General features: G+C 34.7%; 2 long non-coding RNA genes across 2 annotated transcripts; both read left to right on the forward strand.

Moving 5' to 3' along the window:
- Positions 1 to 2,630: 2,630 nt before the first annotated feature.
- Positions 2,631 to 19,402, forward strand: LOC143241814 (uncharacterized). The gene is made up of 2 exons (XR_013022286.1): positions 2,631 to 2,915; positions 19,135 to 19,402. It is a non-coding gene; the product is annotated as an uncharacterized LOC143241814 (long non-coding RNA).
- Positions 19,403 to 20,999: 1,597 nt separating this feature from the next.
- LOC143241871 (uncharacterized) lies at positions 21,000 to 27,700 on the forward strand. The gene is made up of 3 exons (XR_013022317.1): positions 21,000 to 21,618; positions 21,851 to 21,955; positions 27,457 to 27,700. It is a non-coding gene; the product is annotated as an uncharacterized LOC143241871 (long non-coding RNA).
- The last annotated feature ends 201 nt before the right edge of the window (positions 27,701 to 27,901 follow it).

The raw sequence follows: 27,901 nt of genomic DNA on the forward strand, positions 1-27,901 counted from the left end.
TAGGGTGCTCAACTAGCAACCTATGGGTCACGTGCTGTAGTGTGAGTTTTGATATATAAGTGTAACATTAAATACTACATACATACCATTAGTCGGTCTTTGAAAGTGAATTAACCTATTAACGACTCAATGTATCCCAAATTAAAACGGGCCCGGCATAGCCAGGTGCATAAGGGTAATCTGAGGATCGCGAGTCCGGATCCCCGTCACACCAAACATGCTCGCCCTTTTAGCCGTTGATACGGTACGTGATGATTTACTGTACTATTGACTATTTGATAGCATTTGTTTGAAATATAAAATGTTAAACTGCAGATGGAGATTTGTTTGAGAATATATTGAACATTAATAGCTGCCGTGTAACGACATTATGTATGTATAGTAAAGTAAAACTATATACAAGACACAACTTCCTTTACGTGAGTATAACAAGTACGACAGCAGTCTTTCAAATGAAACATGTAAGACTAAAATGTCACTATAAATATTTCTTCGTGTATTTTAAAGTAATTATTATACGATGTGTGTAATAAATTTGATATTATGTGTATTGATTTATTTACTACTTCTCTTCATATATAATATAGGGGTTGGCTACTTGAAAACACCGTTTGTTTAGAATTAAACACAAAATTACATGGGGACCACGGGTATCGAAACTAGGTTTCTAGCGTTATAAATTCATAGATGCACCGCTGTGCCACTAGAGGTGACCGAGTGTATAATGTAGAAAGAATTTCAGTATCTATATGTTACATATAAATATATTTATGTGTTATGGGCTGATAATTCTTCTTTCACCTCATATTTAACATTTTTAAATGGGTCGTTTTGTACTGCTTTTATTTTTACATATTTTTATATGTGTATAGTCTTAGTAATAAACAAACAAAGGGTTTAAAGTGTTTTAACTGACTTGAATATTTACTATTTAAGGTGTTTTTCGTCGTCACATTCTATACGGTTTTGTTGTGATCCATTTTATGAAACACTTCTGTGGTTCATGATAAAATTTGTTTATTATGATTTTGTTGGCTCTCTTTATTTATACTGGTTTCTATTTCTCTCTTAATCCAATAATATAAAATTAAAAATCTCCCATTATGCACCATATCTTCATTGTCACTCAAATCAGAAATCAGTACAATATAAAAATACAATACTAGAAACATTGCTTTACGTGTATCATTTATGCAGCTGACCAACTGTAGTACAATTAGAAGTAATGTATTGCTGTCTTTTCTTTCCCTCCGTAGCTTCCTGGTTTATCAACACATACTTGATTATTCTATTATTCTCCGTGAAGAAGACACTATATGTATTATTTTTACACTGTTCTGTCTGAAGAAGTACAGAATTTTATTAAAGTTTCATTTTTCAAATGAATTTAAGATTGTATATGTTTTAGTATGTGTGTTACTAAAATAAAGTCTCGTCCTCTAATTGGAATAAAGCTTCTTGGTGTGGTAATTTCATTTTTATGTCATATTATCTGTCGTACATTATGCAAGTGCTCTACAAACTTCACCCCTACATCACTTACTAGTAAGGTTGGTATTGAACCCTGGATACCTTGTACAATGGTCAAGTGGTTTGCTTACTGAGATAACGTACTGGATATTCAATAACTAAATACAAAGTCATTGGACAGTTTCCTATTCTATGTTATGTATCTATAAATTGTATATTAGTTGTCTTCTACTCGTTATGGTACGTCAACCTATATCCATACAGGATTTTAAAATATTTAGCGTTTCCGCTATTAATTTATCTTTCTTAATTACTCAGTAGATAAATCGTTTAAAATACTAAAAACAAATATCGAGTCCAATCTATCGGTTAGTTCGTCAACTGTATTTGATAAATGTCAGTTTTGGAAGATTATTCCCCCATCAGCTACCTTGAAAATACATCAGCGATATATCTTTAATACCTTTGAAATTCAAACTGTACTTATATTCAACATCAATGGTTTCAAGCTCTTGAGTAACAATAATTTATCTTTATTAACCATTTTATGATAACTAATTCTGATGTTCTATCGACGTGGTTTGGTTTGAATTTCACGTAAAGCTAAAGGTGGGCTATCTGCGCTACCCGTCCCTAATTTTGCAGTGTAAGACAAGAGGTAAGACAGTTAGTATCTGTTTGCTCCATTCACCCACTACATCCTCACTTAAAATAAATAAGTCGTGTAACAACACGTACTGTCAGTCGAAGTTCCAACAGTTGAGCTAAACCAACCACTCGGCCTGCCTTCTCACCGTTACGTGATTGGTGAAGTCTTGGAGGATATTGTTGGAGTAACTAACAACAGGTGGGTTAAAATAAAGAAAGAATTTGAGGTAGAGAAGTTAGTTTAAGGTTCTATAGGTAGGGTAAGTAGAAAATAAAATTAAATAAGTAACTGTGGCTACTGCTGGCATAGACACCACTACTACTAGAAGGGCTGATGATAATGTGGAAGCTGTGTCAGATCCACTTACTCAAGTAGGTTGTGAGGCACTGGACACTACTACTACCAGAAGGGCTGATGATTATGTGGAAGCTGTTTCAGATACACCCACTCAAGTAGGTTTGTAAGGCACTACACACTTAACGGCACGATACCTTTTTTCACTGTAAGCTCGACGAGGATGTCGAAAGTTTTATAGATGCATTAAATGAAGCTGTTAGAATATCAGGTTAGACTGATGCACAGAAATCAGACATTTTGTGACTGAGAACAGCAGGAAAAGCAAAACGTTTCATTGAGGCATTGTGTGAAACTGTAGATTTTCAGTTTTTAATACGTATGCTGACAGAGGAATATGGTAAACGAGAAACGCCAAGCACAATCATGGCACAATTACGAAATATGAATCAAGAAAAAGGCGAGTCTGTTCGAGTGTTTGGACATAAGCTACAAGAGCAAGGTAATAGATTACATAGAACTTAAATTATATGATGATCCAAGATACACTAAAGTCTGAGTATGAGCGAAGGTCGCTTAGCGATAGAGCTCGGAGTGATGTTAATGAATCCAATACCCAACGAGCAACCTTATTAGATTTAATCGAGAAAACAAGAGAGCAACAGATATACAAACACAAGCAGTCTGTAATAAGTATGATAAGTAAGAGTATGAATGAAACAGTAAACTGGCGAAACGGACAAAATAAGTGCGAGGACTTGCAGTGTTTTAAGTGTGGTAAGGTTAGCCACATAGCAAAAAATTGTTTAATAAAACAAACTGAGCCTGTAAGTTGTTTAACTGTTGTATTTTAGTAAGGATTTTACAGCAAGGGTTAATTCAGAAGTATAAGATCTTAGTTAGACGACATCTTGTTAAGATAGAAGATTTGTTATCAAGATTAAAGGATATTAAAGATAACGTTTAGATTTCAGATCTGACTCAGCAGAAACGTAATTTAATAGATGCAGGTGGAAATGTTCTGAAAGTTTTGTTTTGAACCACAACCACAGATGATTTACGTGAATTAAACAAGAAAGTAGACCATCAAAGACAAGTATCCAGAGAAATGATTCATTTAATAGGTGGACAGATGACTATAATGAATTCATTAAACCAGACACTTGAATTACATGAACAGGAAATTAAAAGCGTGTCTAGATAGAGCATTAGTAAATATTACAAACAGTTTGATACATACTAGAATAAGACAGACTGAGTTTCATAAGGCAGGAATTGTAATGTTAGTTTTCAATTCTAGAATTAATAATTTCAGTTGAAAATAGTGGGACTGAGTTAGCTAAGTCAGTACAAGCATTGTGTGTAACTGTAGACAGAAAGTTGAGTTCATACTTTATAGCTCCAAGTATATTATAAAAAGTATTAGACGATATTGAAAGTGAGTTACCTCCGTACTTACAATCTGTAATTCCTACACATAGTAAAGAGATTTACATGTATTATAGTTAAGCTGATGTAAAAATAGCCGCAGTAAAGTATACGTAAAGAATGTTCATAGAGATACCTTTGAAAACAAACGATAGAATGTTTAAATTATATAAAATTATACCCTAATCATTAGCATTAAGCCATTCATTAGCTCTAACTTCTATGTTGACCCAACTTCAGTAATTTATTTAGTACCCGTTATGACTTGAAGTTATGCAATATTAACAAGACTTTTCAAGGGTGGAGGTCCATTTTGGGCTGTAGTTTAGCCAGTTTACCTGAACTGAGTCATTGTTTGTGGCTCTTAACATTTTTATAATATATCCATTTTTCATCTCCAGTCACTAACATGTCCAAAAAAGGTGAGTTTCGTTCACACGAGTGCAGAGAAGTGCAAATGTTCATTCATGCTCTAAGGTTGGCTTCCAAGTTGTTGCAGATGATAGTGAACTGTTGAATTAATCTTCTGTGCTAGTTCTTCAAATGCTACAGTACAGTCTTCAACAAGTGCAGCCAGCAGCAAATCATCATTAAACTTAAGCTGTAGTCACCTGATATAAACTTCTGAAACTACGTTCAACGTTTACTTTCATTGAGAGAATCCGCACCATAAACACCTTGAATGTTGTTTTGTGATTTCTGCTGCCTTTTTTTTAAACTCATAAAACATCGTATACCTCCTCAGACACATCCATCTTTGTAAGGGTTTATTTGATTAATGATCTGAAACAGTAGCGTTGGGATAGTTTCTTTTATTTGTCTGAACATTTTCATACACGTTCTACTACATATTTTAGTAATTAAAACCTTCTACAAAGACAGAAATTATGATGCACTTTCTGTATTGAAATTTCGGGCATCACTTATGAGATGACTTGATAAATTATGAACAATTTTATTTAGTTCATAATGAATAACAGACAATATGTAAATCATGTAGGATTACTTCAAAACAAACATTAAGCTGACTGTGTACAAGATAAAAAGTTCTTCCGTTAGATAAAAAGAGTCCACTGTGAACAAAATCAAACAAATAATTATTAAAACGATACAAAACACTGTTGTTCTGTATAGTGAAACAATCATTAAGAAACTCTTACTTTACCTGACTTAACATATATAAATATATGGACACATAACTTGTTAGTTGATTTGTTATCTAGAGATACTTATATGTATGTGAATTTGGTATTTAGTTGAAACTTCAAAGTATAAACAAGTGTGATGTAGTGTGTGGTTCAGTTCTTTGTTTATTCAATAAAATGTATTCCTGAAGTTCATATGTATATCATTATATAAAATTTAATGCGAAATTTATGTTGTTGCTATAGATTTAAGTATTAGTGCACAGTTGGTACAATGTATACAAGGAGGTTGGCATACATATTTGTAATCTTTTCTATAAAATGTGTCTACTCTGAGTGCATGCTTACATAATCTCAGACATTTTGTGCTAGTTCAAACATCTGAGAACCTGTTTGAATCAAGTGCCAAAGAAATTTAATAAGATTTTTTATCTTATTTGCATCATGGCACATTTCAGGCTAAATTTGTTTCAAAAGTTGTTACATTTTCCTCCTCAGACCTTTGCTCTTTTGCTCTGTCAAAGCCTCCATCACTTGAAAAATTCTAATCAAGAGTGGCGATCGCTCTATTGTCCTGACCTCTTTCAGTTTATTTTCTTGTTTTGTTTTTGTATTTTTTAATTTCGCGTAAAGTTTTGTTTGTTTGTTTTTGGAATTTCGCACAAAGCTACTCGAGGGCTATCTGTGCTAGCCGTCCCTAATTTAGCAGTGTAAGACTAGAGGGAAGGCAGCTAGTTATCACCACCCACCGGCAACTTTTGGGCTACTCTTGTACCAACGAATAGTGGGATTGACCGTCACATTATAACGCCCCCCACGGCTGGGAGGGCGAGCATGTTTGGCGCGACTCGGTCGCGAACCCACGACCCTCAGATTACGAAGCGCACGCCTTAATGCGCTAGGCCATGCCGGGTCCATTCGCGTAAAGCTACTCGAGGGCTATCTGCGCTAGCCTTCCCTAATTTAGTAGTGTAAGACCAGAGGAAAGGCAGTTAGTCATCACCACTCACCACCAACTATTGGGCTACTCTTTTACCATCGAATAGAGGGATTGATCATACCATTATAACACCCCTGCGGCTGAAAGGGCGAACATGTTTAGTGCAACGAGGATTCGAACCCGCGATCTTCAGATTATGAGTCGAACGCCTTATCTCATCTGGCCATGCCGGGCCTCCGACCTGTTTCAGATAAAGCGGTGTTTCAACAAACTGTCATGACCTGATCTGTGATATCATAATATTCAAGCAAACTGTAAAGTCTAACTGGTTACTCATGACCTTTTGAAGAAAGTATTATTCCAAGAAGTAAGTCAATTACAAGCAATTAATTTGACTGTCAAGCCCAATATTCGTTGTTAAATGAGTAATTCAAGAGGTCGGGGGGTGATAACTAGTTCCTTCTCTGTAGTCTTAATTGCTAAATTCGGAACGAATAGCGCAGATAATCCTCTTGCATGTTTGTATGAAAAACAAAATAAATCGTTTATACCTTCCCAGTGTATACTTACTTCTGGAAGAATATGCAACATGTGATGATATTCTAAATTTATATATATTATTGTTAAAGCTTCCGATAAAAAGTAGAATTATTATTAATTTATCGTTATTATGAGTGACAGAAAAACTAAAAGTACTCTATGATTTCTTTATATCACGTTACCATTTCATTAATCTCGCTGTTTTTTGGCAAGAATATCTGACCTGAGCGCCTCTAATTATGTTTAGGATTTCTCAAGTCCTGTTACATATGTCGTCGAAACGCTCAGTGTAAAAGACCCTGTATTAGCATTCATATTTTCATTTGCTATCTAACTGTCCTTGCGTTAATTTTATTTTTACTGAATATATGTATGAATGTTGTAAATTTATCGAATTTAATTAATTAATTAATCAAATGTTTAATCCGTGAATTCTAAAACACATATTTTAAAGTGTTGTCATGTAGCAACAAACTGATCCACAAAAAGAAAAGTCCGAGGCTTTAGGTTTGTGTGTGACCCCCCATAACTACAAGAGAAAAAAACCTAGAAACTTAAAATTTTGTACACATACTACATGAGGTATTATTACTTATCCACGTGTGTGCACATCTTTTCAATGAGAAATATGGTGAGAAACTACAGAGTAAAGAAGAGTAATTGACATAGCACCAAGAAAAAAGAACCTAGACACCGAGATGTTGTACCCACACTGAAGGTGTGCACCTAGGTATTACATATCCACGTGTGTGTGCAAATGTCTGACAAAATATTTTTATTATGCAAATTAGCGAAAACCACATAGAAAGAAATGCCAGCGTCATAGTTAATCAACAGTATTATAAAACTGTTTATAGTAAATGGCATCATTTAGTCTTGAACTTCGGCTTAACGTTGATCTAAAATTACAAGAATTTGTTTTCAAGACTAAAATATGTTTTTATAATAAAAATCATATATAGAATCATTTTAAGCAAGAGATTGCGCTAACGTAGCAGTTCGGATGAAAATACACAAACTGTTTTAGCTCATTTATGATCGAGATTTAAATACGTAAGAGAGTGTAAACCAGAGTCTATAGGTTCAACATTAAGGACAACTATACACCGATATTCCTTTTGTAACTTTGTGAGAATTTCCAAACAAAGAAACAAAACAATATTTAGAGATAAAAACGTCAAACTTTTTTCCAGCAGTAACACCTGGAGAGAACTTTTTACAACATACAGTTTTGTGTTTCTGGTACAAGGCATGGCTTTTTCACTAAAAATTAACAAAAATCAATATATCTTTAGAAAGTTCTCTTGCCTCCTAGTGGCACAAAGATATGACTGCGAATTTCCAACGCTAGAATCCGGGTTTAGATATATGTGGTGGGCAAAACAGAGATAATCCATTATGTAGATTTGTGCTTAACTACAAATAAAGAAGAACTAGAATTGTTTTCATATGAGACATAAATATATTTCCCGAAAAACATAATAAAAATCACGTGATCCTTTTCTAGCCTTTCTATCAGTCAAACACCATCAAATATTACAAAATATTTGAAAAGAAAGTTGTCAGATGTGGTTGAAGTACACGCTGTTCACCTACACACAACTAATTAACATATTTAAAATATGGCATCTTGCTTGATGTTTATTTGTTGAATTTCTCAAAAACCTATATCGATGCTATTTGCGCTAAATCTGAAAAGACAAACTATAGTGGAGGCAGATAGTTCACATTACCACCCTATTCCGTTTCTTGTCAGACTAAATAGTAGGATTTCACCTTCACTGTTGTAATAAAAAACATGTGTCCAGTGTGTGGAGCACAGCTGGTCTGGACGATGACGAAATGAATACCACAAAACATTCGTTCCAGACATGGTCATCATAACCACCATGGGTCACTTTGTTACTTACAGCAAGGCTAATTCATTATTTTGTTCCTTATGAAAGTAAGGTAATATTCAAACGACTGCCATAAATCATTTTAAACACTGCCTTGTGTTGAACATCATTTTAATCACTTTCTATAAAAAACAAACAAGAAACATCTTTCACTCTCACCACTGGTGGCTCAGTAGTAAGTATTCAGTATCATGACATTAAAAACCAGGTTTCGATGATCCTGGGATGTAAAACACAACTAGCCATTCTGTAACTTTCGTAACAATCAAATAAATCCAATTATCACATACCAGTATTAGTCATATTATATCTTTTAATAATGCACTTTATTGATGAGCTCTGGACTGAGTGAAACGCGTCGTGTCCAATAGATACGACCGAATTAGTGTGATTTGAATACTATTATTATGTATCCTTTTAATTGTTGAAACTTTCCACAGGACTGGCTATAGAATATAGTATTATAAGTGTGGTAGGTTTAACGTTCATGTCTGATGACAAGTACATTAATTATAATAATGCTTCGCCAACATGATCCATAAATTAATTCATTCGTGATTTATGATTGACGTTTACAATCAACAAGAAATTGAATAAACTTTCACCACACGTAAAACCGTCGCTTACATTCAGATTAACACAATTTTAACTCCTTGATATTTTCACTGTAAAGTTTCACCGTGTATTATTTTTATACCAAGTAACGCTTTCTGTTAACATTTTACAGAGGACAATTTAAAGTTACTCATTGTAGTTTGTATGGTGGATTTAGTATGTGGAAACATTACAGGAGTTCACCTACTAGATAGAGATGGTAATTTCAGAATTGTGGCTGCTATCAGGAGAAACGGTATGTGTTATAATTAAACTGGCTATATTAATGACAATATCCGGGGAAAATCCAGGTAATATCGCCACACACACAATATCTCAAGTTCCTGTTCGTCAGTATTTTGTAGTCATATAACTCGTGTTTGTGTTCACTCATTAAATAAATAAATAAAAAGGAATTTAACTGACTAAGTTACTGATCACCCAGCACTTGTTATTCATGTCATGTTTTCTTACTGGATAAAAGTGTACAGTGTTGTTGTTAAGGAGAAACTGTAACCATTTCAAAAGGCTCAGATATTCTGGTTCTGGAATACACCAGAAAACAGTGAAAGTGTGTGTTAGAAATAGAATACAGGAAATTGAACATTGTATCTTAGTTGTCACACGTTTAAAGACACACACACTATAATCATAAATTTAATACATCTATAACACTAAGTAAATAGCAATAAACAAACATTTAATTCGTTGTTAAAACTTAATCATGTGTTGCAAGGTGTGCAGCTTACACGAACTTTGTGTACAGTGTACCTGTTGGACAGATATCCACTAACATGATCATTGATATCAGTATGTCTGTGCATTTACATGTTTGAAACAGTTAACTAACACGTCACGTGGTTAGTATTGTTTTAGCTAAGCACAAAACTACAGATTGGGCTATCTGTGTTGTGCCCACCACATGTGGGCAAACACAGGCTTTCAGCGTTTTAAGCCTTTAGACTTTCGACTGAACCAGTGGAGGATACATGGTTTATTAATTTTTTGTATGCAAATGATGAGGGGCTTTACAAAACGTGTATGAATAAATAAACACCCATTAACACTCAACGCATGTTTATATGTGTATCAAAATTATTATTTTGGGTTTACATACATAATAAGATTGAAACTATGTCAATTTTCATTCTATACAATTTTGTATGAAATATACGATATATCTTTTCGATATGTAATATGTCTGCTTATTCTTGAAATATAAACAAAGGTAAACTTATTTTTCGGGTAAATATTTGAAAATAATGAAGATGTGTTTTTTGTACAATAACTGATTCTCTGTATATATTTTATTTTTTTTCCGTATTTACAAATCTAGTTTCAGGACGAGAATACTTAACAGAGATATTTAACACTGTTTACTGAAATTTACTTTTCGTTGTTCCTTTTGACGATGTTTGATTCACAGAATATACTTGTTTTTATTTATCATTCATAAACGTTTTTGATGTCTGTACTCGTCACGATCATTAGTTTAGTAGAACTTTCACACTTCATATTCTGATGAGACATCATTATGCATCTAGTGAAGGTTCATGAAGATATGTTTTTGTTTCTAATTTTATGTAAAGCTGCTCTCGTGAGCTGTCTATGGTATCCGTCCCTAATTTAGCAGCTACAGACTGGAGTAAATACAACTAGTTAACATCACCTACTACCCATCAGGAGGTTACGATGTTCTGTAGAAAGTAGTGTTACTCTTTGTTTGAAGTGCAGTAGTAAATTATACAGTCTTTCTAAATTTGAATAAAAGTTTATTTCTTATTCACAGAATCTCTCTGGAATAAGAAACCTTACAGCTACATGCCATTGGTTGAATATTATTCATCATATAAATATTTATCTTCATCTCATGTCCGATTTGATGAAAATCTTCAGCTTACTTAACACAGTATTCGTTTCTTTATACGCTCAGAAAACTGCAGCCTCAAGTTATGAATCTGGATGTTTCTTTGTACATCTAGTGGAACATCAGATGTTGTCAGTTCAACTTTGTTCAAGAAAAGAAATCCAGTCAGGACTGCGATAACTAATAGATCTTTTTTCTCCGGAATGGATCAATATTATACTTTCAACCTTACTTGTGTCTAATGTTTATCTGGGATGAAGTCTGGCAGCAATACCTTGTCATCCAAAATGCTTTACTCAACGTTCAGGACATCATAGAGTAGATACCACAAAAAATATCATGTTTACAAAACCAGGTGTTGTCACGGACAACTACTCAATGTCCCTTTGTATCTTCGCTTAATATCTCATCTCAATAACAGTAATATGAACAGATTATCACCAGAAGGATAGAAAAACAACACAGAAAAATACATAGTCGATCTAATACTGATGTTTACCTAAGAACAGCATCGGTAATATACCATACAACAAAGGGAACTTAAACATTCTTACTGGTTGGAACTAATAAAGATCTTCACGAACCTTCTGATAGCAGCACACATCAAAGTTTCAGAATCTAGTCACATTTATAATATCTTAACACGTATAAAACCTGATCGAGATTCAAGAACTTTCCAAAGTATTTTTATTTAAAAGCTAGAGTTGTACAACTATAAAAAGTGAAACCTGTTTAAACATGGTGGTTTCTTCTTTGGATACTGACCTTTATCTCGATAATGGTAATCACGAGATTTTCATCATAAGTTCATTTCATCTATTTGTCATTAACATGAACATCCCGAGCTGAAACAAGGCACGTCTTCACAAATATTCTGACTACGTGTTCTAAATGATCAAAGTGTATTTTCGATTAACCTCTGTGGTCTCAGTATAAATACGAGAACAAACGACGTTTTCACATTACAAGTGGACTGAGTCTCCTCTGTGACAAAACGGTATGTTTGTAGACTCACACCGATAGAAACCGGGTTTGGATACTCCAGGTAAACAGAAGAAAAATAGCCCAATGTTTAGCTTGTGCGCAATTCCGAAAACAAAGCACAAACAAGTCGACTGAAAATGTTTAACAACATGCACTCAAGTAAGCTGTTCGTAAATATCGAAGTACACAGATTGTACCAAGTGTTAAGAACTCTGGGATTATCGAACATTCGATGTCGACCATCAGATCGAAGAATCTCAATTTACCAGGTTCTAACTGATCCTTCGTTGCACCACATATCTCAATCTATCAGGTTCTAACTGATTCTTAGCTGTTGTTCATCCTGTACTACATATCTCAATCTACCAGGTTCTAACTGATCCTTACTTGTTGTTCATCCTGTAATACATATCTCACTCTACCAGGTTCTAACTGATCCTTACCTGTTTTTCATCCTGTACTACATATCTCAATCTACCAGGTTCTAACTGATCCTTACTTGTTGTTCATCCTGTACTACATATCTCAATCTACCAGGTTCTAACTGATCCTTACCTGTTGTTCATCCTGTACTACATATCTCAATCTATCAGGTTCTAACTGATCCTTACTTGTTGTTCATCCTGTACTACATATCTCAATCTACCAGGTTCTAACTGATCCTTGTTGTTGTTCATTCTGTACTACATATCTCAATCTATCAGGTTCTAACTGATTCTTAGTTGTTGTTCATCCTGTACTACATATCTCAATCTATCAGGTTCTAACTGATCCTTAGCTGTTGTTCATCCTGTACTACATATCTCAATCTATCAGGTTCTAACTGATCCTTAGTTGTTGTTCATCCTGTACTACATATCTCAATCTACCAGGTTCTAACTGATCCTTACTTGTTGTTCATCCTGTACTACATATCTCAATCTACCAGGTTCTAACTGATCCTTAGTTGTTGTTCATCCTGTACTACATATCTCAATCTACCAGGTTCTAACTGATCCTTACTGTTGTTCATCCTGTACTACATATCTCAATCTATCAGGTTCTAACTGATCCTTACCTGTTGTTCATCCTGTACTACATATCTCAATCTATCAGGTTCTAACTGATCCTTAGCTGTTGTTCATCCTGTACTACATATCTCAATCTACCAGGTTCTAACTGATCCTTAGCTGTTGTTCATCCTGTACTACATATCTCAATCTACCAGGTTCTAACTGATCCTTACTTGTTGTTCATCCTGTACTACATATCTCAATCTATCAGGTTCTAACTGATTCTTAGTTGTTATTCATCCTGTACTACATATCTCAATCTACCAGGTTCTAACTGATCCTTAGTTGTTGTTCATCCTGTACTACATATCTCAATCTATCAGGTTCTAACTGATCCTTAGTTGTTGTTCATTCTGTACTACATATCTCAATCTATCAGGTTCTAACTGATCCTTAGTTGTTGTTCATCCTGTACTACATATCTCAATCTACCAGGTTCTAACTGATCCTTACTTGTTGTTCATCCTGTACTACATATCTCAATCTACCAGGTTCTAACTGATCCTTACCTGTTGTTCATCCTGTACTACATATCTCAATCTATCAGGTTCTAACTGATCCTTAGTTGTTGTTCATCCTGTACTACATATCTCAATCTACCAGGTTCTAACTGATCCTTAGCTGTTGTTCATCCTGTACTACATATCTCAATCTACCAGGTTCTAACTGATCCTTACTTGTTGTTCATCCTGTACTACATATCTCAATCTATCAGGTTCTAACTGATTCTTAGTTGTTGTTCATTCTGTACTACATATCTCAATCTATCAGGTTCTAACTGATCCTTAGTTGTTGTTCATCCTGTACTACATATCTCAATCTACCAGGTTCTAACTGATCCTTACTTGTTGTTCATCCTGTACTACATATCTCAATCTACCAGGTTCTAAACTTCCTTACTTGTTGTTCATCCTGTACTACATATCTCAATCTATCAGGTTCTAACTGATCCTTAGCTGTTGTTCATCCTGTACTACATATCTCAATCTACCAGGTTCTAACTGATCCTTAGTTGTTATTCATCCTGTACTACATATCTCAATCTACCAGGTTCTAACTGATCCTTACTTGTTGTTCATCCTGTACTACATATCTCAATCTATCAGGTTCTAACTGATCCTTAGTTGTTGTTCATCCTGTACTACATATCTCAATCTATCAGGTTCTAACTGATCCTTAGTTGTTGTTCATCCTGTACTACATATCTCAATCTACCAGGTTCTAACTGATCCTTACTTGTTGTTCATCCTGTACTACATATCTCAATCTACCAGGTTCTAACTGATCCTTACCTGTTGTTCATCCTGTACTACATATCTCAATCTATCAGGTTCTAACTGATCTTAGCTGTTATTCATTCTGTACTACATATCTTAATCTATCAGGTTCTGACTGATTCTGAGTTAATGTTCATCCTGTACTACATATCTCAATCTATCAGGTTCTAAATGATTCTTAGTTGTTATTCATTCTGTACTACATATCTCAATCTATCAGGTTCTAACTGATCCTTAGTTGTTGTTCATCCTGTACTACATATCTCAATCTACCAGGTTCTAACTGATCCTTACCTGTTGTTGTTCATCCTGTACTACATATCTCAATCTACCAGGTTCTAACTGATCCTTAGTTGTTGTTCATCCTGTACTACATATCTCAATCTACCAGGTTCTAACTGATCCTTACTTGTTGTTCATCCTGTACTACATATCTCAATCTACCAGGTTCTAACTGATCCTTACTTGTTGTTCATCCTGTACTACATATCTCAATCTATCAGGTTCTAACTGATCCTTAGTTGTTGTTCATCCTGTACTACATATCTCAATCTACCAGGTTCTAACTGATCCTTACTTGTTGTTCATCCTGTACTACATATCTCAATCTACCAGGTTCTAACTGATCCTTACCTGTTGTTCATCCTGTACTACATATCTCAATCTATCAGGTTCTAACTGATCCTTAGCTGTTGTTCATCTTGTACTACATATCTTTATCTACCAGGTTCTAACTGATCCTTAGCTGTTATTCATCCTGTACTACATATCTCAATCTACCAGGTTCTAACTGATCCCTACTTGTTGTTCATCCTGTACTACATATCTCAATCTATCAGGTTCTAAATGATTCTTAGTTGTTATTCATTCTGTACTACATATCTCAATCTATCAGGTTCTAAATGATTCTTAGTTGTTGTTCATCCTGTACTACATATCTCAATCTACCAGGTTCTAACTGATCCTTACTTGTTGTTCATCCTGTACTACATATCTCAATCTATCAGGTTCTAACTGATCCTTACCTGTTGTTCATCCTGTACTACATATCTCAATCTATCAGGTTCTAACTGATGTTATTCATCCTGTACTACATATCTCAATCTACCAGGTTCTAACTCATCCTTTCTTGTTGTTCATCCTGTACTACATATCTCAATCTACCAGGTTCTAACTGATCCTTACCTGTTTTTCATCCTGTACTACATATCTCAATCTATCAGGTTCTAACTGATTTTAGCTGTTGTTCATCCTGTACTACATATCTCAATCTATCAGGTTCTAACTGATTCTTAGCTTGTTGTTATATCATCTGTACTGACTTAGTTGTTATTCATCTACATATCTCAATCTATCAGGTTCTAAATGATTCTTAGTTGTTATTCATTCTGTGCTACATATCTCAATCTATCAGGTTCTAACTGATCCTTAGTTGTTATTCATTCTGTGCTACATATCTCAATCTATCAGGTTCTAACTGATCCTTACCTGTTTTTCATCCTGTACTACATATCTCAATCTATCAGGTTCTAACTGATCTTTACCTGTAGTTCATCCTGTACTACATATCTCAATCTGTAAGGTTCTATCTGATCCTTAGTTGTTGTTCATCCTGTACTACATATCTTTATCTACCAGGTTCTAACTGATCCTTACTTGATGTTCATCCTGTACTACATATCTCAATCTACCAGGTTCTAACTGATCCTTAGCTGTTGTTCTTCCTGTACTACATATCTCAATCTACCAGGTTCTAACTGATCCTTACTTGTTGTTCATCCTGTACTACATATCTCAATTTATCAGGTTCTAACTGATCCTTAGCTGTTGTTTATCTTGTACTACATATTTCAATCTACCAGGTTCTAACTGATCCTTACTTGTTGTTCATCCTGTACTACATATCTCAATTTATCAGGTTCTAACTGATCCTTAGCTGTTGTTTATCATGAACTACATATCTCAATCTACCAGGTTCTAACTTATCCTTAGCTGTTGTTTATCATGAACTACATATCTCAATCTACCAGGTTCTAACTGAACCTTAGTTTTTCATTCATGGTAGCAACACCTTATTTTGTCTCCATATTCACGCAATGTATAACAAAATGTGAGTGTTTGTAGGACCGACTCTTATAACTAAAACATGTGAATTTATAGATGGCACGTGACTGATCATTTTTAGGAATTAAGTCTTTGGTTAATAATAAAAACATACATGTCCATCCATGTTAATAAATATGTAATGAAACGAAGAACTTATGTAGGAGATGTAAAACGATGAACAGGTAGTTATGGAAACCAATACTGATTGTGAAGTTAACGGGATTTTAACAGATATGTTATGAAAAGTAATTTATGCAGAAAGAGGCATCAGATGAAGAGGTGGTGGTTGGTTGGGCCGCTCCTTTTCAAATGAAGCTCGTTTGGTATTTACATTTTTATAAATAGATGAAAACAAACATCCAACTCTATCCAATAAAAATTACCCATTAACAGAAAAGTTCGGTGTAGTTGAAAAAACTGTATAATATAATTGATGAATTACCTTTCCCCCCACTTAGCAGCAAAATTCGATATTAAAAATGAACTATATTTTTTATAAAAACCAAGACCAACACTTATAATGATAGTCAAGGGTCTCTATGCGCTATCAATATGCCCTGACAATCATCAGAAAGACTTCCAAGTTTTTGTTTGTAATTGTTTGTAGTTAAACACACAACTGCACAATGAGCTATCTGTGCTCTGCCCACCACGAGTATCGTAATCCGGTTTCAAGTTTCGCAGACATACCACTATGTTACCGGGAGATGGATCTTTGAGTGTCGACAGAAATTCCCCTATACTCTGAAAACAGAATACTAGTAAATAGAAGAAGGAAACAAATTCTCTGGATTTTACATCGAATTAGATCAAATGTATTCCAGATATTGTCACATTTACAAACCCTTACTGGCTGCAGTAACGCAGCCTAATAATAGGTGTAATTAAACGTTAACACGTGAGGCAGTAAAGTAAAGGTTGGTCGAAAGGACTGTGACGTCATACATGATCAGAATATTGGAACAAGCTGTATACATACATGTAGATGTTGTCATTCAGAGTGAAGAAGACAACCATCAACTGTTCAACAATAAACTGTGTGATTAAACCATATCTTATTAAGTTGGTTAATAAATTTTCAGAATTTAAATGGGTCGATGATTTAATGTGATATGTTACAAAGAACGTTATCGTGTTTATATAAAAATTAAGTCCACATATGAAGTTTGAAAGAAAAGTATTAAAGTACTTTTGTTGTAAGGTTATGTTTTAGTATGTAGTTAATAAGTAAATACATATGTACTTGTGTAGGGTTAAGTATCAGTTTATGGTTAAGTTAAGTGGTAATAAAAGTACTTTTGTAAGTATTTGGTATTTTCAATTTTGATGACATCTTTTGCAATACATGGGTGAAAGAACTAGGACAGATCCCCAAAACTTTAGCCAAAGCTATCACTGGCTTGTAAATGATTACTAGATGAAGGATAGCCAGACAGTAGTAACCGTTGTCTTTACAGTTACGTGTCCGGCATGGCCGAGCGCGTTAGGCGTGCGACTCTTAATCCGAGGGTCACGGGTTCGCATCCCAGTTGCGCTAAACATGCTCGCCCTTTCAGCCGTGGGGGCGTTATAATGTGACGGTCAATCCCACTATTCGTTGGTAAAAGAGTAGCCCAAGAGTTGGCGGTGGGTGGTGATGACTAGCTGCCTTCCCTCTAGTCTTACACTGCAAAATTAAAGACAGCTAAGGTTTCTCCTCCTGGTTGGGGTTTGTGCGGTGGGCTAACAATCTACTCACTTAAAAAACAGCCTGTTAATGAATTCGCAAGAAATTGCGTCCCTGTGTTCCTTCATGGAATCGAGAGGCATCAATAATAAAATTCAGTTACTCTTAACCGAATATTGGGATTGTATGTTTCTATCAAAACGTATCACAATTGGAGTTTTCAGCATTCAGTAGTATATCGTGACACGAATCTTGGATCTTCCAACACCTTCTGTGTTACAAGATTCAACTTTATTGTCTCTTTCTCGACGCGAACAGAAGTGTCTAAGTCCGACTCACTTCTATAAAAATTCGGCTTTCTTAAAAGATGCATTGTAAACACAAACCGAAGGAGACAAAAAATAATAACTTATTGTATTAATGAACAAAGTTAAATTATTTTTTAACAATGAATATAAATTTTGTAAATAAAAATTGTTTTTGAGAAAAAAAAGGTTAGTAAAAACGGACAATTTTAATAATGTACAGTTAACAAAAATTTGATTATGAAGTAATTGTTTGTTTGTTTTGGAATTTCGCACAAAGCTACTCGAGGGCTGTCTGTGCTAGCCGTCTCTAATTTAGCAGTGTAAGACTAGAGGGAAGGCAGCTAGTCATCACCACCCACCGGAAACTCTTGGGCTACTTTTTTACCAACGAAAAGTGGGATTGACCATAACATCATAACCCCCCACGGCTGGGAGGGCGAGCATGTTTGGCGCGACTCGGGCTTGAACTCGCGACCCTTAGATCACAAAGCGCACGCCTTAACGCGCGAGGCCATGCTAGGCCGTTATGAAGTAACAATATTATAACTTAATATATGTGTGTATATATATAAATATTATTTAAGTGCAAGTTAGTTTTTATACAAGTTGAAGAACATGTGATAAACCAAGCAGCCTGTTGATACTTAAAACTTTATTTAGTTTTTATCTTGTTTTAACTTACTAAGAACAAAACTCTTTACACTAACAATTGCTATTATGTGAACTTTGTTTTCAAGCTGGCAAAGCACAATTATAATTAATTACACTTGTTATAAGACGTTAGTATTAGATCTATTGTATTTTGTAACACTACATTTTTATTCGGTCTTTGGGGGTTTGAAGGAGAAAAATAGTGTATAACACTATTTTAAGCTTATTAAATGTAAATAACATTTTTCTTTGTATGTTCTTATAGCAAAAACACCTCGGGCTATCAGCTGTGTCCACCGAGGAGAACTGAAACCCTTATTTTAGTTTTATAAATCCGAAAATTTACCGCTATCCTCACGAGGAAAAGTGACATTTCTGATTGAGATGGATTGAAATACACAAACTATTGAACAACATTGAAGGTCATATTTCTGTCAGAGATGATTATTACAAGTCTGTCAAACAGTAACTACCTTTCTAAATGTCTATCATTTAATATGGAAATGATAACTCGTATCTCACCGAAATATCATGTCGCTTTACATATTATGTATATAAAATTTAAAAAAAATATATAAATTTTTCTCTATTCACTGTTCCACCTTCTGAATTAACAAAAGTGTCATAGAACTACCCTGATTTATTTGTCAGAGCATCAGTGTCAAGTAGTTATAATCGAACAGCTGCTTTGACCTCATTCCGACTCAGTTGACCTGAACAACAAACTAATAGTTTTAATTTTGAAGAATGCTTTAAAGTATAATATGTGAAAGAATGAAACAGTTTTAATAGTAACATTCAACTAACTAATGTGATTAATTATTCTATTTTTGTAGCTCTTGTGTTAAGATTTAAAATATATATTTTTGTAGTTCTTGCTGTAATGATAAGTTAGTGGTAATAATTTTAAATATTCTGAAGTGGACAGGAGAGTGTTGATAACCTAGTTTTGTAGGTGTCTGCAAGTTTCTAAAATACAATTTATTTACATTTTCTATTGTGAATTATAAGTCGAATGGGGATGATTGACAATACGCCTAAGTCACTTTCATTGGTGTCTTCTGAAAACAACTTGAACGAGCATAACGAATAGAAATACACTAACAATAACAATATAAAAAATGAAATCAAGAAAAACTTTAAAGAAATTATCCACAGGTATAGCTTAATTGAATATTTAAAATCATAAAGCAAACTAAAATTCATATTTTCCCTTAAAGTTTTCTTTCAGAGACAACTATTACTAATTCACACCAATAGATGACATTAAAGCATGAATATGTTATATTGCGATCAGTCGGATAATCCAGTTTAAAGGTGGAGTACTATCTCTATTGCATTGATAAGATCTCACGTGACATGCATGTAACTAACTCTTCCAACAATTGGTCAAGCTAATATTTAGGAATGCATACAATCCAAATATAGTATCCTATAACAGGTGAACTAATATTTTGGAATGGGAACAAGCCTATCATAAGACCCACAGAAATATAAAACTAATAACAATCAAAATAACTGCTACTAATAAATAACACAGTCAGATTCCTGAGCCTCATGTTTATTAGTGATCTACAGAGAAATGTACAGTAATATTTTATGTATGCTTGGTTTCATAACATTATGATCTGTATTATCTGAAGCATGAGTTTCGGTTTTATATATTTTATAGCTTATGTTGCTCTTTATAATAAATATACTTTACATGCAAAATAAATATTATATCGTAAAGATAAAGTTATGTTATTGAATTACAAATTTTCTTAGCTGAGTACATTAAAAAGAGAAACTGAAAACTAAAATTATTTTTGATGTATGAGCCTACACAACTTCATCAGCACACAAGATACTGTACAGTCACTTTGAATATAATAAACTCGTATTTTTAGATGGACGTTGTAATATAAATTCAAAACGCTTCAAGTGAAGAAAGTCAGTGCAAAATTCATTTCTCATAAAAGTATTCTTGTGAATTATCAACATAGTTTGTTACCATGTAGAAAACAAAGCCTATTTTTAATTCCTTCTTAGCTGTATTCACACACGCTTTCTAACTTTAGAGTTCTTGTACAATAAAATCTGTCATTTTGTCATATTGCATATACATCTACGTATGTAAAAAATGCCAACTTTCTGTGCATGGTGAGAACATATTACAGAAAGAAATATTATCACCACCAGGAAATGCCCCATTCTACACAGACTCAGATCATGTAACCTGCCATAATGTAGCTGTAAATCACTGAAAACCAACACTATTATAAATAAACGTAAACAAGGTTCGATTTTCAAGAGGTGTATATAAATCTGGACTTGACAAACAACACATAATTATGTAATAAGTTCTTTTATTAACAATAACTAACTATAGGAGTCGTGTGTCCCCACCGTAACAACCAAAGGAACGCTCCAGGATACACGAAACAATTACATGTATGTGTTATTGAGAACATTTAAGTGGTAAATAAAGTTTCTCGGCTCGTTGTGGCCAGGTAGTTAAGGCGCTTGACTAGTAATGTAAAGGTTGCAGGTTCGAATACCCTATGCGTAGAAACTTATTTGATTAGAAGGGCGTGTATAAATTCTCAGTGGCGCAATTAGTTAGCGCATTGGTACTTATAAGATAGTACTTGTGGGATATGCCGGGGTTGTGAGTTCGAACCTCACCTGGGGAATGTAACTTTCGTCCCCCAGTAACTCAGCGGAATATCTGCAGACCAACCAGAATAAAAACCGGGTTTCTGGTGAGGTAGAGTACGGATTGCGTTGTGCTTAATTCAAAACAACAATAACTTTACGTAAAACCTTCTGAAACAAACGAAACTTTAAATTTTGTGTGTGTACATGCATGTATCACAGTTTGAAAATGAAAAAAAAAACTATAATTATTAATTATTCTCAAATCACATAGTTTTTACAAATATGTTTATTCAAAAGAAACACATTTATTAATTTGTTTTTGATGCTTCTTTAAAATGTAGTCTATGTGGAGTCGTCACAAAAGCTACTTGACTGTCATTGGCCAAACTGATTCAAAGGTGAAAGTTGTGAAGATGAGGCGGCATGCTTGAGTTAGGATATAATTTGTAAGTGTAGTCATTGAAATTTGTAGTTAGTGTTAATCATTTGAATCTTGTTATTTTTTTTTTTTATGAATCACTACAGTAATATGTTATTAATCTGCTATTACTAGAATATCTTCATTATGCGGACATATTTGACACTTAAACAATGAAGAAAAGATAGATTATAACTCAGAATCCGATTCGAACTGAATGAAATTGGATGTCTTATTCGATTTCGAGCCAAATTTAGCTATCTGGAAACTTGAGTGACACACCAACTTGTTATGTATATGTAGGCCTCTTGTAACCAGGCTTAGATTTAATTATAATCTTAGTTGTAAAGTTAGTAGTAATAAAGCGCGAAGGAAGTTGTAACAATGTGATAAAAAATGTAGTAGTTCGAGTTTGACTGTGTGGGTATTTGGGTATTGATGTTGTTAAATACCCAGGAGGGTCAGGTACATTTGACCTCTTCCTCCCTCCCGAACGATTATAGCGTCTGTCTTTAGGGTTTTTTTTTTGTTGTTTTTTTTTTAAAGCTTTGGGCCAGAGTAAAAGTATAACATCATACTCAGGTCCATTTCAGGGCTCAGTCCATGCATGGACGAACAAGAGTTTTTTTTTTTTTCCATTTAATTTTTTTTTTTGTATTTTCATATATATATATATTTTTTTGTGTTTTTTTCTCCTTTTTCTCGATTGAGAGAATGCTACTACTACTTGTAGTAACACAAACACTCACACAGAAAAGAAAGTAATAATAATTATTATTATTCAATACTTGAATAATAATTCAAAAAAAGAAGAAAATAAAAATAATAATAATAATGAAAAAAAAGAAAATAATAATTATAAAATAAAAGAAACAAGGACTAAGTGTCTAGTGCATAGTGGCCAGCTTGTGTTACATTTCTTAAATATATGTTAAAAGGGGAGAGGTATTTAGTACCATTTACATCATGTACGTGATATCTGTCGAGATCACACATTAAGTCATTTTGTGCCAATTCTTATTGAAATATTTTAGAGAATTATGCAAGAGTCTTTCAGCTATTGTATCTATGTTTGCATACTTGTGCATGAATGTGGTTGAGGTGCTACGTGGTACTTTGTATGCTGAAGTTAGTACAGAATTTTGTATACGTTGAAGTTTCTGTACATGTGTGGGTGCTATGTTAATCCAGGCAGGTGATGCATATTCTATTGTTGGTCTAATGTACGTTTTGTAGATTTTAAGTATGTTGTCTGGTGATGTTCCTTGGATTTTACCTGAAAGACTTCTTGCATAGTTTGCTCTTTTCCAGATTCGTATCAGTACATTTTTAATATGTGGTAGCCACGTTAATTTTGAGTCATAGGTTAGACCTAGAAATTTAGCAGAAGTAGCAGTCAGTAAAAGTGATCCATTCATATAGAGTTTTGGTGGATCTTTTTTCAGCTTATTCAGTCTGCTGAATACTATGACTTGGGTTTTTGGAATATTAATTTTGATTCTGTATTTCTGGCAGTATTCTTCGATGTTATTTAGGACTGGTTGTAGGTTCGTTGCTGCTATTGACGGAGTGGGGCACTTTTCCAGACTGCTACATCGTCAGCGAACTGTGATGCATAACCTAAATTTAGGTCCGACAGAGGCATATTACTCACGTACATGATAAATAATATAGGGCTAACAACCCCTCCCTGCGGGACTCCTGCTTCGGGTGAAAAGGACCCTGAGTGGGCCCCATTTACATTTACTTTACACATTCTGTTATCCAGGAAGTTGGACAGCCAGCGAATAGTTTCCTGGGGTAATGCCATTTCAAGCAATCTATGTCTTAAGCCGTTATGCCACACTGTGTCAAATGCTTTCTCAATGTCGAGAAAGCAAGCTACAGTGCATTCTTTTGTTGAAGCTGTCGGTAATTGATTCTGTAAGTCGAATCAGGTGGTCTGTAGTTTGGCGGTTTTCGAAATCCGTTTTGAATTTCTGGTAATTTTGAATTTTCTTCTAAGTAAACTGACAGACGATTACTAATTATCCTCTCTAATACTTTGCCAATACAACTGGTTAAGCTAATCGGGCGGTAGTTGTTTGGTTTATTCGCTGACTTTCCTTCTTTCTGGAACATTAATACTATTGCTTCCTTCCAAGAAACGGGGATATATCCAGCTGATAGTGAGAGATTAAATAACGCTGTTAGGTGTTCATATAATCTCTGAGTGCCTTGTTTTAGGAGGATAGCTTGAATACCATCTTCTCCAGGAGCTTTGTTTTTTTTTGTGTTTTTTAATAGCAGTTACTACTTCTGTAACAGTGATATGTTTTACCAGTTGATGAGTGCTCCAGTCTTTTGTTTTTCTTGGTGTGTAATATTGTTGACTGGAAATTTAGGTGTAAAATGCTTCTGTTTTGGTCAATAAAGTTTGTGACTGTATTATAAAAGTATCTGTTCATGTCTGGTTCATGATGTGTTTTGAACGTGTTTTCTAGGTGTTTTTTAAATATCTCGGCTTTTTCTGTGTTAGTGTATGCTGTTTCTCCATCCAGTTCCAGTGGTGGATATACTGTGTTTGTTGTTCCTGTGTTTGTAAATCTTTTCAAATGTGTCCAGAATTGTTTAGGATCAGTTTTATGATTTAGATCGGAACAGAAGGTGTCCCAGTTTTCTTGTTTCTGTTGTCTGATTAAGTTTCGTATTTTATTTCTTATTGTGTTTATCTGAGTTTTAAGTGTGGGGTTTCGATTTTGAATGTACTGTCTGCGGAGTATACGTCTGTTTTAATTAAGTGTATTATATCTTTATGTGGTTGCCATGAATGAGTTGTTGTGAAGTGTTTTTGTTTCGGTATCGAACTGTTGGCTGCATGTTTTAGACACTCAGAGATGATATGACAGTATGCATCTATATCTGATGCGTCCGCGGCAATATGTAGTACTTCTGGAGGTAAGGTTTCATTTAATATAGTTTGGAAAACTGGCCAATTAGCTTTTTTGTAGTTCAGTTGGTCTCTCACTATGATTTTATTTAAGTGGGGGTGAGATTGAAGATACACCAAACTGGAAGGTGGTCACTATCTATATCGTGACCAACATGAAAATTTACGAATTTGCGACTCATATTTGACGAACACAGGCATAGGTCCAGTATTTCACTGGTGCCATGTGCGTACGAGATATGTGTCGGTGTTGCATCGTTTAATAAAGTCATGTTTGATTCGTCCAGAAATTGATAAAGTAATTTGCCATTTGCGTTTGAGCAACGACAGTTGAATGCTATATGTTTACTGTTTAGGTCGCCGATAATAATAAGATTACAGTTGCTATTATACAATATATTCAATAGATTTACATCTAACACGGTACTAGGCGAGCAGTAGATGCCCGCCACAGTAACGTCTGTCTGATTTTGCGTTTTTACATTAATAACTATAGATTCATTACTGGAAGGGATAGTAAGTTCCTGAACTATAAGTTCAGTCTTATACAATAATAAAAGACCTCTGTTTGGATCTCTATTATCCTTCCTGTCATGTCTAATAGTAGAGTAGCCGTTTAATTTAAATCTATGGTAGTTATATAGAAGAGTTTCACTAATTATGATTACATCAGGTTTTATGGAGCTTGTTGTATCTTCAATCTCATGTTTCTTGGAAGCAAGAGCACCCTGGATATTGATGTGTAGAACTGTGAAGTTATCCATGTCTAGTAGAGTTTATGATGGAGGTTAAAATTTGCGGCAAGAACTTGTGTATGTTTTTCAATATGATTTTAACAATTATGTCTGTGAGACTGTTGGTGTTTGTGGGATTTGTATATTCTGCCATTATTTCCGAGAAGGTGGAAGTTATGGCAGTTGTCAATGTTGTTTCAATTGTTGTTGGTTGTGTATTTTGAGGTGGTTTTGGTATTTCCTCTTCACTTGGTAATGGTTTTCATGTCGGGATGATGAATTTTAACCACTGCAGCGTATGTGTTTGTCTGTGTAGTTGTACTTTGTGGTGCTGGAGTGGTAGGTGTGGGTTCCTTAATTGTTCGTGGTGGTGGCGGCTTGTTCATGTTGGGATTTTTAATTTCGTATAAGTGTGTCTTTATGGATTTATATTTCTGGCAACCTTTATAATTTGCCGTGTGTTCTTCCCCACAATTGCAGCATTTGGGTTTGGGGTTCTGTTTTGTACACTGTGTAATGTGGTGATTCTCCCACAGCCCACACAACGCGCATTTGCTTGGCATGCTGCTGCTACATGTCCAAACCTTTGGCATTGGTAGCACTGTGTGACAACCACTGCTGGTGTTTTTGTTTGTTCTACTGTGTACTTATGATACCACATAGTGATACCATTATTAATGAATTGTGTAATATCCTGGCTGTTGTCTGTGACTACTTTGATTAGGTTTGTGGGTCTTTTAGTAATATTTGAAATTATACGCTCAACTGAAATGTGTTTTATGTTTTGTGTACTTAACTCTTCCTTAACGTCTTCTATGTCTATTGAATTATGTACACCTCGTATCACAAAAGATTTCGGTGTTGGTTTAGTTCCTGGTAGGTGTATTGTAATGCTTCCTGTTTTGAATGCGTCTGCAGGCCAAGCTTTTAGTAGACTGTTTAAGTCAGCGGGTTCCTGTCCTTGAACCAGAACACCGCCTCTGGGCAGACGCTTAATATTAGTAATCTTTGTATTAGGTTTGCACCTGTATATTTCTTTGGCCAATTGTGGTTGGTTGTAACTACCAGGAACTCCTTGGATTATAACTGCGTGCTTAGGTGATTTTGGTGCGATTTGTGTATGTGTGTCTGTGGTGGTTGTTCTTTGTTTAATTTGTTTTTCTGACTTCGAGTCTGCACAAGCGTGAAGCCTTCGTCGTCAGAAAGAACTTCGTCTTTGTCTGAACATGTTTGTTTTGAATATCCAGGGTGGGGTTTGGGTTGCTAGAACTGCTAGTTTTTGGCATATTAAAGTCTATAACCGTAGTCTTAGGTACATTGTCTTCACATGCTGAAATCATAATATCTTTTACTAGTTTTCGTTTTTTCGAGTCCTTACAGTATTTTCTTTAACCGGCGTTAACTTAGCTTTTAGTTCTTTTTCGGCTATGAACATTAAAGATTTTAATTTTAAATTATCATTATCTGTTTGGCCACAGTCACTAGACTTACTTTTTGTCCCTGAAACAGACGGGCTTGCTCCCTCAGTCTCAGACGCTACATCGCTTTCCCTGGTCTCCGACTCCCCGACCGGCATGTCGCCTCGTTGTTTAGCGAAGGGTATTTCCTGTCTTGGGCCAATTCAAATGGTAATAAAGTCTTCTGTCTACTGGCGTAAAACTAAAATTCGAAGTGAAAAGTAAAAACACTAACAAAATATGAAGCAAAATATAACACGTAGAAATCTAGAGCCTTTCAGAGGTATGTCCTTCCTTTACCCTGTCCAAGCGCAGAATCTCTCCAAATGTAGTAATAATTAAGAATTTGTTTGTTTCGAATTTCGCGCCAAGCTACTCGAGAGCTAAGTTCTCGTCGCCCTTACTTTAGCAGTGTAAAGCAACTAGTGACCACCATCGACCGCCAACTCATGGGCTTACGTTTCACCAACGAATAGTGTTATTGATCATAACCTTATAACGCCCCCACGGCTGAAAGGGCGAACATATTTGGTGCGACGGGGATTCGAACCCGCGACCCTCACATTACGAGTAGAACGTAAGTTAAGAATCCCAGAAAACTATATTAACAATAATTTGAGTAAATGAATAACATATATTGTATTATGATATTTACAGGGTTATTTTTCTAATGTTTTATGATTTTAATTTTGTTAATTGAGTACTTGTAATTAAACCATGAATTATGATGTTCTTGTTTCATGCTTGAGATCTAACAAATAGCTTAATATTTAGTATTGAATATTTTTACTGACAGCACAATAATGTTTGACACTTAGAAGTTTTTACAATATTAATAAAGTGTTTATATTCTT

This window comes from Tachypleus tridentatus, unplaced genomic scaffold (genome assembly GCF_004210375.1).
Source record: "Tachypleus tridentatus isolate NWPU-2018 unplaced genomic scaffold, ASM421037v1 Hic_cluster_1, whole genome shotgun sequence".
Taxonomy (NCBI): Eukaryota; Metazoa; Arthropoda; class Merostomata; order Xiphosura; family Limulidae; genus Tachypleus; species Tachypleus tridentatus.